Source organism: Adiantum capillus-veneris, chromosome 1 (genome assembly GCF_014529385.1).
Source record: "Adiantum capillus-veneris isolate H3 chromosome 1, ASM1452938v2, whole genome shotgun sequence".
NCBI lineage: Eukaryota > Viridiplantae > Streptophyta > Polypodiopsida > Polypodiales > Pteridaceae > Adiantum > Adiantum capillus-veneris.
The window spans coordinates 148697050-148712084 of NC_140931.1; the positions used below are offsets into that span (position 1 = coordinate 148697050).

The window sequence follows — 15035 nt, forward strand, 5'->3', positions numbered from 1 at the left end:
TCAAAAAGGGAAAACAAAGGAAGAAAAGGCCATTCCCTTTGTTAAAAAAATGGGTTCTAGTAGCAAGCTTAGAAAGGGTGATATCAAGGACAAGAGAGCCACATGGGATCGAACTCACGTATTGGCCAATGAGAAGACGAGATGTAGTCTGGTAACCATCCCACCATACCCACTTGCGCTACCTCAATTCAGTATTTAGCTCTTATCCCACTCTCTTCATGATGTCACCCCATTATTGGCCCGCATACCCTAAAGGACTTTCCTACACACTATGTACGATTGAAAATGCATAGTTAGGCAGGTTTACTTTAGGAAAGAAATCAAGGGAGAGGAGCAACTCTATCTCAACTTTTACCGGTTCGAAAAAAAAAAATTGCAACATCATACTTTCATTTGACCTTTATTTGAAAGCCAAAATTTGGACATACAAGTTTTTTTTCCTTCTTTTTTTACAAAACTCACCACCGTAAGTAGATTAAAATTAGTCAAAAAATTTACATGGCATGCTCTGCTCACAAGATGAGCCAGGGCATCAATAGAAGCATCATATACAATACCATAAACATCAAGTACACTGCCAACAGCAAAGGGACAAGACCAGGCAAAGCAGTGGAGGTCATCCCCAACTTGCAAGAACTAGATGCATACTAGATATAGCCGATAGGGTGGGGCCCCAAGTCCCCATCACGATGATACATCCCGAGTTGCCACCAATAGGGCATCGCTACCACTGGTATGCACGTTTCCTTGGAGAGTACCTAACCCAAACCAAGAGAAGATCATAAAGCCGAAAGAACATGGGCCATCCAAAAGGGACAGTGCATGACCGTCCAATGTCATGCAGAAGAGCAGCAAAAAGAACCGAACCAGCAACAACGTCCGACCACTTCAGAGCCACGTGTGGAGGTCAACAAGGATCCAAAAGAGATCATGATGGGCTTTGGAGGGAATCCTCACCGATTGGAGATGCCACAAGTCGGCCACAACGCTTCCACCAGAGTCACTTGCCTCGCCAGAACGGGGCAATATGCTAGACACCAAATATCACCCCAAAAGAGGGGCTGGAGGGTGTCCTCTCCAGTGCAAGCAAAAATAGTTGGGGGAGGTTGAAGATCTGCCATGCAGGTAGGCACAGTTGTATGCCCCCTCCTCTCGAGGCACATCCAACCTTTTGGCCTTGTCGTATCCCTGTCGTGCAACCAGATTTGTACAATCGCCCAACCCGCCTAGTCATAGACCACCAAGAGCATCTCTCGCGTGTGCCTCACAGGCTACAGGGGTAAGCAGGCGAGTGTCCAATTCTTTTGTGAATCCCACTTAAGTGGAATCTACATAGATTCACTTTCCAACTCTTATGCAATTCAAGTTTGGCTAGGCAAAATCAACCTCGACACCTTGCCTTACAAATCAAGGCATTTGTGTTGAACTACTCCACTGTGAGGACCTAGTTGTTGGGAGCACGAGGCACTGGCTATCAAAACAAGAATCCCCCGCGTCGCTCATCGGGGTCACCGCTGTAGACACCTTGTTCTGTGATATGTCCCTCACTTCCACCTTGCCCCTCCGGTGCACCCTAGCTTGACCTCCCACCTATGTGCATCGTCACCTCACCCTTTCCACCTTCCCTCAATGCCTTTTTGTTGCCTTCACTCTTTAATCACAAAGAGGCGAATCACGTGATCATCCGAGATTTTTCCTAATAAACTCCTCCAAATTATGCTCCTCTATTGGCTATCTAGCCCTAAAAATTGCAGGCTCTAAAGATATCTAATGGCATTGGAAAGTAAGTCTTCACAATTTAAAGAGAAGGTGTTGGCTCTATGTGTGTGTTTGTTTGTTTTTTTTTGTGTGTGTGTGTGTGTGTGTGTGTGTGTGTGTGTGTGTGAGAGAGAGAGAGAGAGAGAGAGAGTGAGAGAGAGAGAGAGAGAGAGAATAATAAATTCATGCTTAGAGAGAAAACAAGAGAAAAGAGAACTTTTAAAGTTGCAGGAACAATTTTAAGAGACCCCATAGATCTTTATGGGTAATAGCTTCATTGGGAGGGTTTACCGAGAGAGAGAGAGAGAGAGAGAGAGAGAGAGAGAGAGAGAGATTTAATTATCATCCACGGAGGTCAGATATGACCTATGGGACCAAGAACAAACATTAAAACATTTTCGTCTCAACAAAACATGGCAATACATATCAGTTAAGCACTGAGGGTCCATTGAGAGGGTAAAAAAGGAAAAGGAAAAGAGGAAAACAAAACCTAGGGAGGGTCAACTATGGGAAGAGATGATTTGGGATTGCGAAACTCTTGACCCACCTTGGTAGATTGCCTATTTACCTTGTTTGTGTGCTTCATGTACCTTCTTTAGCTCGCTTGCTTTAGCTTTGAGTTGACTTGCAGTTAATTCTTCAGCGATCCAAAACGGTTTGCCCTTCAGGAGGCGAGATTGTAGTAGTAGCTTCATCCGTTCTTCTTTGTCCTTGAAGGTGAGGATGCAATGCTCAGGTGGCACGTGTCTATGTGTATCGTTGATCCAAGAGTCGGTCTCATGCTTGATGTTGACAGGCTGAAGAATGTCATTGGGCTTGATGATTGCTTCTTCGAGAGTGTCCTCGTTGGTGCACCATGGTGCGTGAAGTCCTCCAATCCTGAGCTTAAGGCTAAGGGTTTCTTGTAGTCTGCATTCTTGAAAAACTGCTTGTATCTCGGTGTCAATCTTTCTATGTGTTGCTTCCTGGACTTCCTTCACTGCCTTGACAGTTTTGGTAAGGGAGGCTTCGACGCCTTGGGCTTTTGCGAGTAGAGCTTGGCTCTCTTCTTTCTTCATCTCCTCTAGCTTAAAAGATTGAACACTCTTAGAGAGAGAGAGAGAGAGAGAGAGAGAGAGAGAGAGAGAGAGAGGAGACCTCTATGTGGTACACTTACAGGGATATGATATGTCTAACTAGGTTGGGAGTGAGGGAGAGAGTGAAGGTCACCCTTAGACTTTTGTTTAGACGAGGGTTGAACTCAGATGAAGGTTAAACTTGTGAAACAAGTATCAACGAAGCACAATGGTAAGATAATTTGTTCAAGCATTGTAGCCCATATTCAAAGTGCATCCACAATACCTATCACTAAGTTCAACCAATTGCTTGATGTGTACACTAGATTGGGCATTTTCTATTATTTGAGCTCCATCGTGCTAGTTCACTCTATCAAGACAGGTACTTTGGGTCTGCTTGGCAACCAATTACAAGAGATGGGAGGATGCACCGAGGAAGTGTTTGACGAAGGAAAATCTCTAGCCTAAAAGATTGAACACTCTGAACTGTTCCTGGATAAGTTGCAAGCTCTGATTGAGGAAGTCTCCCAACACCGAGTCTATAAATATGAGATTTTTTTTTCCTCAGAAATGCATAGCTACTATGCTCTCCCAACTAGTGGTCGAGAAAGTCCTTTTTCCATAGACGTCCATGTTGCATATGAAAATCGGAAATACTAGTAAAACTTTCAAGATTTTTGAATTATTTTGTTTTATTTTTTCACGGAATTTTCTTCCCTTTTCTTTGGTTTCAAACCGGCTACTTTGAATTTTGAACCGGCTCTAGGTTAAGCTGAGGGTAACCTTTTCTGAACATTGCTCCCAACCACAAAAGTTTGAACAATGCCTATGTATACTCTCAGTGTAGCTCCCCCTCTTTTGTATTCTAGCCCCCTATCTCAATTTAGCTCCCTATGTTTTGGACTCATCCTCTTATTTCCCTTTAGGACTGGTTGTAATCTTTTGTTTTATCTAATGTAATTCAAAGCGCTTTTTTGGTTTTTAACAAGTATGTTATCATAGAAGCTTTCATAGTAGTCGGGGACAACTATTTCAAGACAAAAAAAAAACATGTTTGGCTATGATAAACTCATGCAAAACAAGATCTTGCTCAATTTCCAAGTTCAATTGTACATCACTCCATGGTACTTGTTTGTGTAGAAATATCACCAAAGCAGTGTTAGAAAAAAACCGGGGTCTAGTGTATTTTAACCGGTTGAAATTATAAAATCCCGGTTTGATTTTGAGCTTGCCTTTAAGAAAATTGGCAAATTTACACAAGTTTTAGTGTAATTACCGGCAAAAGCTTCAAATTTTGACCTAGAAACCGGGAGAATTTCAAGTTTCCCCTTATTTTGTTCGGTTAGGAAAAATGTATTTTTCTAACCCTGCACCAAAGCCATCTCTTCTGCCAATAAGAATAAGCAAGATGCATGCTCCCATAGCTCCCATAATGAGTTCACAATATAGGGTAAAGGGGCAATCATGGGATAGGTTTCACTTTATAGCTTTACCTTACACCATTTCTAGCACCAACGGGCATGGTTTTAATGGTCAAGGTAGCTGATGTGGAGTCACACCATCTGTTGGATCTGAGTTCAAATTTGGTATGTGACAAAGCTTAAAATGGCCCTTGGTTGTATTGTTTTCAATTTGTACACTTTTCTTCCTTGAGATCACTAAACGTCTCTTGCATTGATTTTTAATCTCCAACTTCGGCCCATTGTTGGTGGGCATCTGTAGCACTCTTCAGAATTGCATTTTTTGCTCGCATGCTCAAGATTGACCAGTGCAATAAAGGCCATCATTAACAGTAGGAATGGCAAGTTGTAGGGCCCATGCAAGCCAATTTTAGTGACACATGTTAATGTTTAACATTGGATCTCCCCTTGCATGTCACTAGCAATGCTCTAAATTATTATTTTTTCCAAAAGCTTGAAAAATCTACATCTGAAAAATAAAGTAAAACTAACTAAATTTGAAGGTTTTCATGATAAATTTCTCTTCAAAAAATTTGTGGATTACAGTGAACCTAGGCTTTTTTCAAGCCCAGGGACTCACTATCTCCCAACAATAATCACATTGGGGCTTATCATCCCATTCATTTACGTGTTGTCATTCACGTGCATTTGTATAATCCAGCTCAAGCATTGAGTTGACAATTAGAAAGAAATTAACATACATGCTACTGCATAAATGTGTGTGTGTGTGTGTGTGTGTGTGTGTGAGTGAGAGAGAGAGAGAGAGAGAGAGCAAAAGAGATCAACTTACGTGACCCAAGCCATGAAATGTACCTAAATGACTATTAAGGTACAAAAAGAGATAGCCTTGAGAATATTTCCTATGACAAGCTTTAGATGAGTCTCCTTCTATATAAAGGTGCTTGCCTTTAGTTTGGGCACTTTGTGCGGACTCCAACTTGAGTTGGACTGACAACTAGGCCAACTACTTTTGTACAGTCTTTGCCACCTCCACGCTTGCCCTTCCCCTTGCCTCTATCATCTCCTTACTTAGTCTTCATCGAGAAGAAGAGAGATAAAGTGGCTTGTAGTTGCGCACACGATTGCCCTAGAACATGCTATTGCTCACCCTCATAGCCACCGAAGTGTAAGCTCGGCAAAAAGAAGTAAAATCCAAAAGAAAAGGGTCTGTTCAAATTTCACATGAGGAAACCCCACGGTCATACCATTTCCAACGTCATGCAATTCACACAAAATGTGCACTAGGGGAAAAAACACGTTGACAACTATGCTTCCTACAAATAAAATTTGAGTGATCTGATCTCTAGCTATGGAGTTGGCTCTTCGCGTTTCACGCCTCATCTATAAGTAACATATACAAAGAGTGCAGAATCGATGGTCCCTGAGGGAACTTCATGATTTAAGAGATTGAGGACGTCCAATTGCCGCGGCAAGCGGGGGGGGGAGAGGCAAGTTTTTTATACATTTGGATTCACAACACTTTTAGCATGTCGCGCTAGGCGAGCTACGTAGAGCGTACACATGTGAAGGTCAAGTTTGAAGGGTCGATACTTGGCATCGCGAGAAAATGAGGTCATAATTTTTTTATGATTGACATAGTGCCACATAGATTCATCCCCAGCCATAGATCCCTCTATCTATGATGTCACTAATAGTCAAGGGTGAGGCCACCTGTTTCAAGGTGGGTCTAAAAGGAAGGCTCTAGAATGCTCCACAAATCACATCATATCATGCTCCTACATCAAGGCTTTGTTTTGTGTGGTCTGAACACCCTCTAAGCTTGCAAATCCTCCTAGTTCTCCAGATTCTAACATGCCCATCAGCATACATGCCCTTCAATGCACACATTATGCAATCTTATCACTATCACTATCACTATCACGATAAAGAAGAAGGCAGAAGAAAAAGCCAACCAATAATGTGCTCTAAGGACTACGGAACCCAATCACACTGTCCCACTCACTTGGACAAGAATCTCAAGAAGCGTCCCCATGACAACATGGAACCTGAGGAAGTGTGGCCAGTGATTGTTGTAGACAATTCTAAGATAAGAGCCAAAGGAGTAAGCGAGTAGAAACGATGATGGAAGCTTGCCAATGAACACAAGAAAAGAGTATGTGAAAAATTCATAGTCTTCAAGAAATGAATGCAAGATATATGCAGTTTCTTGATACATCCATGTCTCACTGAGATGCATCAGTTATAAAATGCAAGCTAGAACTTTCCACCACCACCTTGGTCTTTTCATCATCGGAGGATAACCTTTGAAGGTTGTCATGTCCTCTGCAATTGCCCTTCGACAACATGACTTGCTTGAGGTCTTAATTTAACCGAATTGTAGATGTTTGTATAGTCCTCTAAAATACTCTCCTTCAAGGAAGGTTGTAGAAGATGGCGCGAGTCTAGAAACTTGATTCAAGTGCTATTGGACCTATGTCGAAAGGGTCGAATGAAAGAAAGACAACCTGAGTGTAGGAGAAGGGCCCACATAGCTTGTTGGGCACAGGAATGCACTTGACTAGATGAGGCTCTCCATCTCCTTCAAGCCAGAAAAGTCTCTCTCGAGGGAATGCTTTTCGGTGAAACACATGTCTTGCAAAAGATCTAAGAAAGGTAGCACCAAGAAGAAATGGTTTTCAAGGTGTCAAGGCTGAAATGATTAAATGGACAAGGAAGAAAACACAATATTGGATATGCGATATGTTTAACCTTGCACTTCAGCATGGCATGCCTCATGATTGGAGTGAAAATTGGATCAAACCTTTGCACAAAGGAGGAGATGTAAACAATGTGAACAACTATCGCACTATAATGGTTGGTTCTTTGATGGCAAAGTTATTTGGATGTATCATGGGGATGAAGATAAGTGAAATGGGCTAAAAAGAACGGCAAACGTGCACTAGGCCAAGGAGGTTTTCGAAACGATCATAGCACTATTGATCACCTTGTCACTCTTCGAGTTCTTATGGAAGCGTCTTGATTGAAAGGAAAAAAGTTGTATTGTTGCTTTGTGGATTTCAAGAAATCTTTTGACATCGTACCGCGAGGAAATCTTTGGAGACGTATGCAAAGCCTTCAAGTGCCGAGAGAATTTATACATGCAGTCTTTCGCATCTACCAAAAAGTGATACGTCGACTTCGTATGGAAGATGGAATTTCAAAATTTTTTGCAAGCACCATTGGTGTCAAACAAAGATGCCCACTTTCCCCAACCCTCTTCTGGGCTACTCATTGATAAATTGGAATGCATGGTTCTTGACTTTATGCAACAAGAAGGCATAGAAGAGGTTAAGATTAGAAATGCGGTGATCATGCTTTTGTTGTTTATGTTGATGATGTAGTGCCTACATAGCGGGCTGATCGTGAATGGATCCAAAACCAAGGTTATGCTTGTAAAGACCCCCAATGATGAAAATCCATGCATTGTATATAACAATGAGCAATTTGAAGTGGTAGATAGCTTCAAGTACCTTGGCCTTGAGGTTCCATCCAATCATAGATGGAAGGATTGCGCAATGCGTCGCTTGGAAGCCGGAAAGAGGACTTATTATGCGTTTGAGAACATGTGCAATGCTAGAGAGATCAAGTTTTGGGCTCTCAAAAAGTACCTCTTTGACACATTGGTGACACCGGTGCTTCTTTATGGAGTGGAGGTGTGGGGTGGGAGCATCGGGAAGTCTACTTGGAAAGAGTTTGAGAATGTCCAAAAGCGTTTTCTCACCAACTTTCTCCAAGTCAAGACACAAACACCCTACATGCTCTTACTTCTTGAGTCCGGATTGCTTCCCACTGAGGTCTTGGGCATGCAAAGGGTTGTGGAGTACATGCTTAAGACACAACGTAGCCCTTTGTATCGACTTCCTAGAATCTCATATGAAGCAAGTCAAAAGGTCCAAAAGGCATGCAAGAGCAAAATACTAAGTTCGGGCTGGATGCTTGACATCAAGAAATGGTTTGGAAGATGGGATGCATGTCACTTGGTCAAGGATGCCTCGATCGACTCCCAAGTTAATGAGGCCTTCTTACAACACCAATGTATCACAGCTTGGGAGAAATCCAGAGGTTCTCGCTTCAACCATTACACCACACACATTGCCCCAAACTACAAATCTCTCTTCTTCTCCGAGCACGGTAACCGAACCCATCCCTACATCCTTGAGCCCATCCCATTGAGTGTGATCTGCACCATTGCCTCCATTCGTCTTAGCTCCCATTCTCTATGTTGCGAGATAGGACGTTGGGTCACTGGCGAGGAGTCTCATCGACTTTGCACCTTATGCCCTCGTCAAGTGCGAGAGAGTGAGTACCACACACTACTTGAGTGCTCAGCTTTTGACCACATTAGGTTCTATTTTCCCCATATATTCAGCCATGAGCTCTCCCTCCATACCTTCCTCTCCCAACCACGATGTGGACTCTCTATTGCGACGCTCATTTCAGCCATTTTTGAGCATCGAGAGTCACTTATGACCTCCACTCACACCATGTGACATGTTCATTTGGTCCCATAGGTCATATTTGACCTCCGAGGACGATAATAGAACTCTCTCTCTCTCTCTCTCTCTCTCTCTCTCTCTCTCTCTCTCACACACACACACACACACACACACACACACACTCATAAAAATCGGATGTGCATGTTACTTTGCCATCAGAGGATCGACACCGAGAAGATAGATTAAACACTCTACCGTTTATTCATGGCTACCTTATCTCAAATGACTGTAGCTCGGGAGCCCCTTTCTTGCTCATAACAAAATCCTCTTGAGTTCCAGATTCTCCTTAGCCCTCAGCTTTCATCCTACGTCCCTCATCAATCTCCACCACTTCCCTCTTACCTTCTTCCTTAGCTTACTAGTTTGAGCTTATTGTGAGCCCTACACATCACATGAAACTACCACGAGTGCAAGCACTTGCTCATCGTGTCCATGCCTCAGCAAATGTGACCCGCGAAGACAACGAGCTTGCCCTGCAAGGATCACTTATGGCCACTGCCTTGATAAGAGAACACATGAACAGGATGTTGAAGTGAAGCAAGTGAGGAAGGAAGATGAAGCATCTCTCTCTCTCTCTCTCTCTCTCTCTCTCTCTCTCTCTCTCACACACACACACACACACACACATTACGGATGAGGGTGTCGAGTTCACTCGACTATACACGGGATTATATAATATGTGACACCTTTAAAAAGCAGCTCGAGTATCCCTTTCTATACTAGTACTCGCGAGTTTAGCGTATTGCATTTGCATTGGCGGTGAGAGAGGGGCGCAACAGTGTTCAAACATTTGCTTCAGGCAATCCATCATGTGCAAGAGTTTGCTTCACAAACATTTACCGGTCAAGCACAAACAACGACATGACTTTTCATATGTCCAATGAGAGCATCGATGGAGAGGCGTTGCCTTTGGAGATAGTAGAAGATTGCACGGCAACGAGGGGAGCATTGTGACATTACTTGTGGGAGTGGAGGGTTGTTACCTGCATATGTGGAGGGATCACTCTGTTACACAATTGTTGGAGCTAGGGTACAATAGATAGAGAACAACTAACCTTAATCTGAAAATGTAAATATTCTTGAAATGCCCCATCACTGGCTTTTCAAGAATTACACTTGAGAACAAGCTTGAGAATCTTTTTCATGTTTGTTTGTAGATGTGAATATGTTTGGTTGTCTTTGTAATGTATATATTCTGTCTTTTTCAACCAATAAATTTTTTTTAATATATCTTTTTTCATTAGCAAAAAGGGGAGGCATCAGTAAAGCCTCACCGCTTTGGGGCATGCCAAAAAAGTGCCACACGCAATCCACCCCTCTTTTACTCTCTTTGCCTCCACTATATCTCTCATCTTTATTTGAGAGGAGTGGGGTGTGTGTGTGTGTGTGTGTGTGTGTGTGTGTGTGTGAGAGAGAGGAGAGAGAGAGTGAGAGAGAGAGAGAGAGACAATATTTGTGTGTGTGTACTCACTTGACTAGTTTATAAAAATCTATGTGTACTCGGTGTGTACTCACTCTTTTTGTTTAAACCCAAAGAAATATTGTGATGGAAAAGAGACCTTCATGGAGTCATGGACCATCATAAATAGATTTTCAACTTTTTGTGTTTTACCTTACCTTTATGTGTAGAACGTACTCTCACTAGTCTCAACCCTCCGTCCACCCACCACAAAAGAGAACGAACACACACACACACACACACACACACACACACGCACACCTACTACTTCATTATTATAAGGCTCAAGCTCATGTTGCTCAATTTTGCGCCACCCTTTTCACTTCACTTAGCCTCCTTTTAAACCCATTACAGGCAAGCATCACCTTGACATAACACACACATCATCCTTAGTGCACTTCCATGATCCATCGTCCAAAGGAGTAGGTGTAAGAGTTGTGATTGTAGGTCAAACAGTGTCCTTTGCTAAAGGTTAGCTCCTTTCCATTCCTTGTGACTCAGGAAACTTCCCATCTATACTCTTTATTGAAGAGCTTCAAAAGTACTCAGAGCTCAAGCTTCCACTTGTCACACACTCGGCTCCCTTCAAAAACTCATAGAAAAGTTTTCAAACCATATAAAGTGCAAAAGTGAAGGATAAATTGTAGGGAATGAATTTATACTCTTTATTAAAGAGCTTAAGAAAATAGTCATAGCTCAAGCACTCACATGTCACTTATAAAATGAAGCAAAAGATCGATCAAGCAAGGTTGTCCTCTTGCATCGCTGTTCTTTGCAATTGGCCAACACCGTCTAGTAACCTCGCTCGAAGACAGTGCGAAAAACAAAGAAATTCAAGGACTATCAAGGGAAAAACAATTGCTTGCGAAATTGTATGTAGACGATTCATGGCTTTTTATAATAGCCAACCCACGAATGCTAAGAAGAGCTTTCAAAATCGTTCAATTATTTGCTATCGCTTTTGGCTCAAAGTGCAATATCACGTCCAATTGTTTTCTATTGCTTTCGGCTCAAAGTGCAATTTCAAGAAATCTAGATTGATCTTGCTCTCTAAAAGTGACTCATTTGACCTCTCCGAGTGGTCAGGGAAGGTATCAAAAAGAACACTATGTTTAGACACCTTAACATTCCACTTGGGGTGGACATCTCAAATAAGTAAAAAAATGAATTGGGTCTTGAACAAGATCCATAGTAAAATGAGAAGGTTGGGGATGCGCTCCTCCCTTTCCACAGTAGAGTTACTATTATTAATGCCTTCATGATCCCATACATCAAATTTGTGATCTCGCTAACTACTCTAAGGAAAGAATGGATGGTCATGGCCTGGCACATGATTAACAAAGCAAAGCTTGTATCTTAAGGAGGCACATGGAAGGTCGCAAAGGTACATGATAAAATTCGGGCGCCTAGTTGGACTTTCCTTAAACTTGGACGAAGCATGTGGAAACTCTCATAGAAGTGCAACAAAGTAGCCTCGGCTGTGGAATGGAGAGAGACTAGAGATACTTCAAGTGCTCCATTTTGCACTGGTTCCCTTGGCTTTCCAAACTTGGAAGGGGATCCTTAAGCCCTTTTTGGAGGAAACTCGTGTGAAAGGTAAATAAAAATGGGATATCTAGCCTTTAACATCTCTCGGATGACAAAAACTTTGCTGTGAGGAACTGGAGCAAGTAGTGATTCAACATAATTTTCTATTTATGAAAGGCTTCTAGTCAGTAGAGTCTTGGAAGTTATATCCTTAGGTCCTACGCGTGTGACATGGTCAAAGCTCGATTGGAAAGCCTAGCGTTGGCCAAGATAGAGTGTTTAGCCTCCAAGATACCTATACAATTAGCTGATATACAAAGTAGAATGGTTTGCTCCACTTGTGACGATATGGAAGGAAAATTGGTCAAAAGAGTGTCAATGGAAGAGTGTTAATGCTATCTGAGAATAAATGGTGAAACTACATGAAGTTGTTTGCATGGAACGCACTCTAGGGAGTCATCCCTATTGGAACAAGATTTGTGCTAGAGGGATTGACATTGACACTTGCTCTAGTTGCAGATCTATCTCATAGGACCCCCTCCACATATTTCAAAACTACCCTCTCATGTGGCGTCTAATCGCCAAAAATCTGCAAATGGGCGCAAAAGACCTAGAAGATCAAAGTAGATCGCAAAGCCAAGCCATTTTGGTTTGCACCAAAATCATCATATACTAATACCTGAAATAGATATGGAAAGCCAAGAACCTTCACGTCTTTGAAGGAAAACATGTCATGGCTCAATTCAGTGTTGGTATGACTGAGTGCGCTAAGCTTATCTATGTTATAGGATCAAAAAGAGGTGAAACGTCTCATACCAAATAATGGGAATATGCACTTAATTGCATCAATTACTTGAGTGGTCATACTTAGCAACTCTTTGTTTGGCTCTTGCTTCATATCTATACATATCCCGTTTTGGAGACATTGCCCCTTCAAGGCACATGTAGTACTTGAGGTTGATTGTATATTCTTTGTTTTTTGCAAAACTCACAATGGTGAGTGAATTATATTAACAAAACTAAGAAAGTACAAATCTAGACATGCTCGTGTCAAGCCATGATGTCATCCAACAACCCAAGATACATCGGTTGACAAGGGACCACCCCACGCCACTGAGAAGGACATCAATGATGAGAACCTAGGTTGACCATTGCAAAATATTTGACTTGACAGGGGACCCACATATTACTCAATCATAATGGCCCCAAAAGCCATGTTCCACTCCTCGGAGTTCATCCGCTTCCCAATGGCGACAATCATTTCCCTGCTTTCTTGTACAATCTCCATGAACTTAGCCATTTTCAGAGTGTTCTCAAAGACTCAACAATTCCTGGCCTTCCACACATGTTTGAAGTAGCAAAATCTTACAATTTGTGTGCCAATAAGCATTGCTTGGCTCTTGAACACCTTCCCCCCAAGAAGAGATCGTTCTTGAAGAAGCCTATCTTCCAGGTCTTTTGCACCCACTTGCAAATCTTCCCTACAAGGCCACATACCATCAGGCATTCCTTGAATAAGTAAGGGAGGTCCTCACAGCTAGTCTTTCTCCATTGTGAGCCTCTATCAGGACCAATACCTTTGGCTAGGACCTTCAACCCAGTAGGCAAGGCTCCCACAAAACTTTCCAAACAAAGATCTTCATCCCAAGTGGCCAATTAGGGCACCAGATGTTCTTCACGATTGTTACCCATCTTAATTCTGGCTAGTGCTTGCCCCATTGTTTTTTTAGGGGGGGAAACCAATCTTTCGAGACCATAGGGAGTTGCACATGTCCTTGGTTTGTGGTTTAAGGAATTTTCTATCCGTGGGCCAACGCCATGTCTTCCACTCAAATTTGGACTTGTAAGAAGGCAGCCAACATCTAGGAAGCCGTTCAAGGGCTCTACTAGCCAGCAGACTCTCCGCCCCAACTACACTCAACCAGTGTATGTGCCACAATCCCCAAGAAATCAGTATTCCACTTCTTTCCCTTTTTTCGCAGTCTCTGGAGGTGCCCCAATGTCCTTGGGAGAACCAAACTCTTGACCTTGCTCGTCCTGTGTGTGTTGTTGTTCCTCCCCTTGCGAGTTACTTTCCTCCTTTTTGCTTCAATTAGATTCGTCAGATGATTCAAGATCATCGATGCATGGCTTCTTTGATTCTTCTTTTTCCCTTTGCTCCATCTTTCACTTGAGTTCATTATGGATTCATTGCCGCATATGCGCTGGCAATCTCACGTTTTTCTTCAGCTTTCTGCCTCTTCTGATGCTTGATCCTTTCTAAGGCATTTGTTTGCCTGCATAGCAATGGAATGTTTTCGGCTTCTTCCTCCTCTTCTCATCATCAACTTTGGTTCCTTGGGTTTGTTTCTCATCATGCTTTTGTTGGTGGAGCCTTTCCCTCAATGCGTGAGCTTCTTCCCTTGTCGTCTTGGCATGAGTAATGGGAATAGCCTTTGCCACATGCACAACTTTCTTTCGCAATCGTGTATATCCAAGTGTGTATTGGCTGTCATGCTCCTCCTCCGAAGACTGGTACTCCGAAGGAGTGTCTCTCTGTTGGACCCCACTTCTTGGCTACTCCGAGCATCTGACTCTGTCTTTTCGCTGTCATAATCTTTTAAAGGTGCGCTCTGCCTCATCTGCTTAACTTCTGGTTTTGTCCTTGTGGAAGGTCCTACCATTGGTCTTACAGCTCTTTTAGATCTGCAGATCAGATCTATCTGCGCTTCGGCTGGTGGTAGATCGTCGATCATCCCCAGTGCTTGATAGGCAATACGCATCAGCATTGGTCCCCCGTTCCTGTAGGCTTTGCTTCTTTGGCTCCCATTCAGGCTTGCTTCGACAATATTGTCAAGAAGATAATTGTCAAAGTCGCAACTGACCACTCTTCCTTCAGCCAAGTCCATTTCCATTACCTCGGTCATGTGCAACAAAGGTTCTGTATATTTGGGCGGCTTCTGCACCTTGAAGTGTTGCGTTATAAGGCGCAATGGCAGTTCAGTTTTTGAGTATATCAAATCTTGATACGCCAGCTTGTGGCCTCGTTGCTTCAGGAAGGCTTTCTCGTTTTAGGAGATATCGGTTATCTCATAGGGTGCAACATTTCACTCCCTTTGTGCTTTCCTTCGAGGCATCTTGCGGTCAATTTTAGCATTGAAAATAGGTTTTAGCCATTGATCAGAACTGTCGAAAAGTGTAAACTTGACCATAAAATGAAATTTGAGCATAACTTTGTCAAATCTACCCCAAATTTGACCAAATTTCACCAGTGCATCTAGGATTAAAAAAGCACAAGGAT

At 42.6% G+C, this 15035-nt stretch overlaps 1 pseudogene; it reads right to left on the bottom strand.

Moving 5' to 3' along the window:
* Positions 1–6001: 6001 nt before the first annotated feature.
* LOC147465775 (protein TIC 20-I, chloroplastic-like) lies at positions 6002–14649 on the bottom strand (annotated as a pseudogene).
* Positions 14650–15035: the final 386 nt, after the last annotated feature.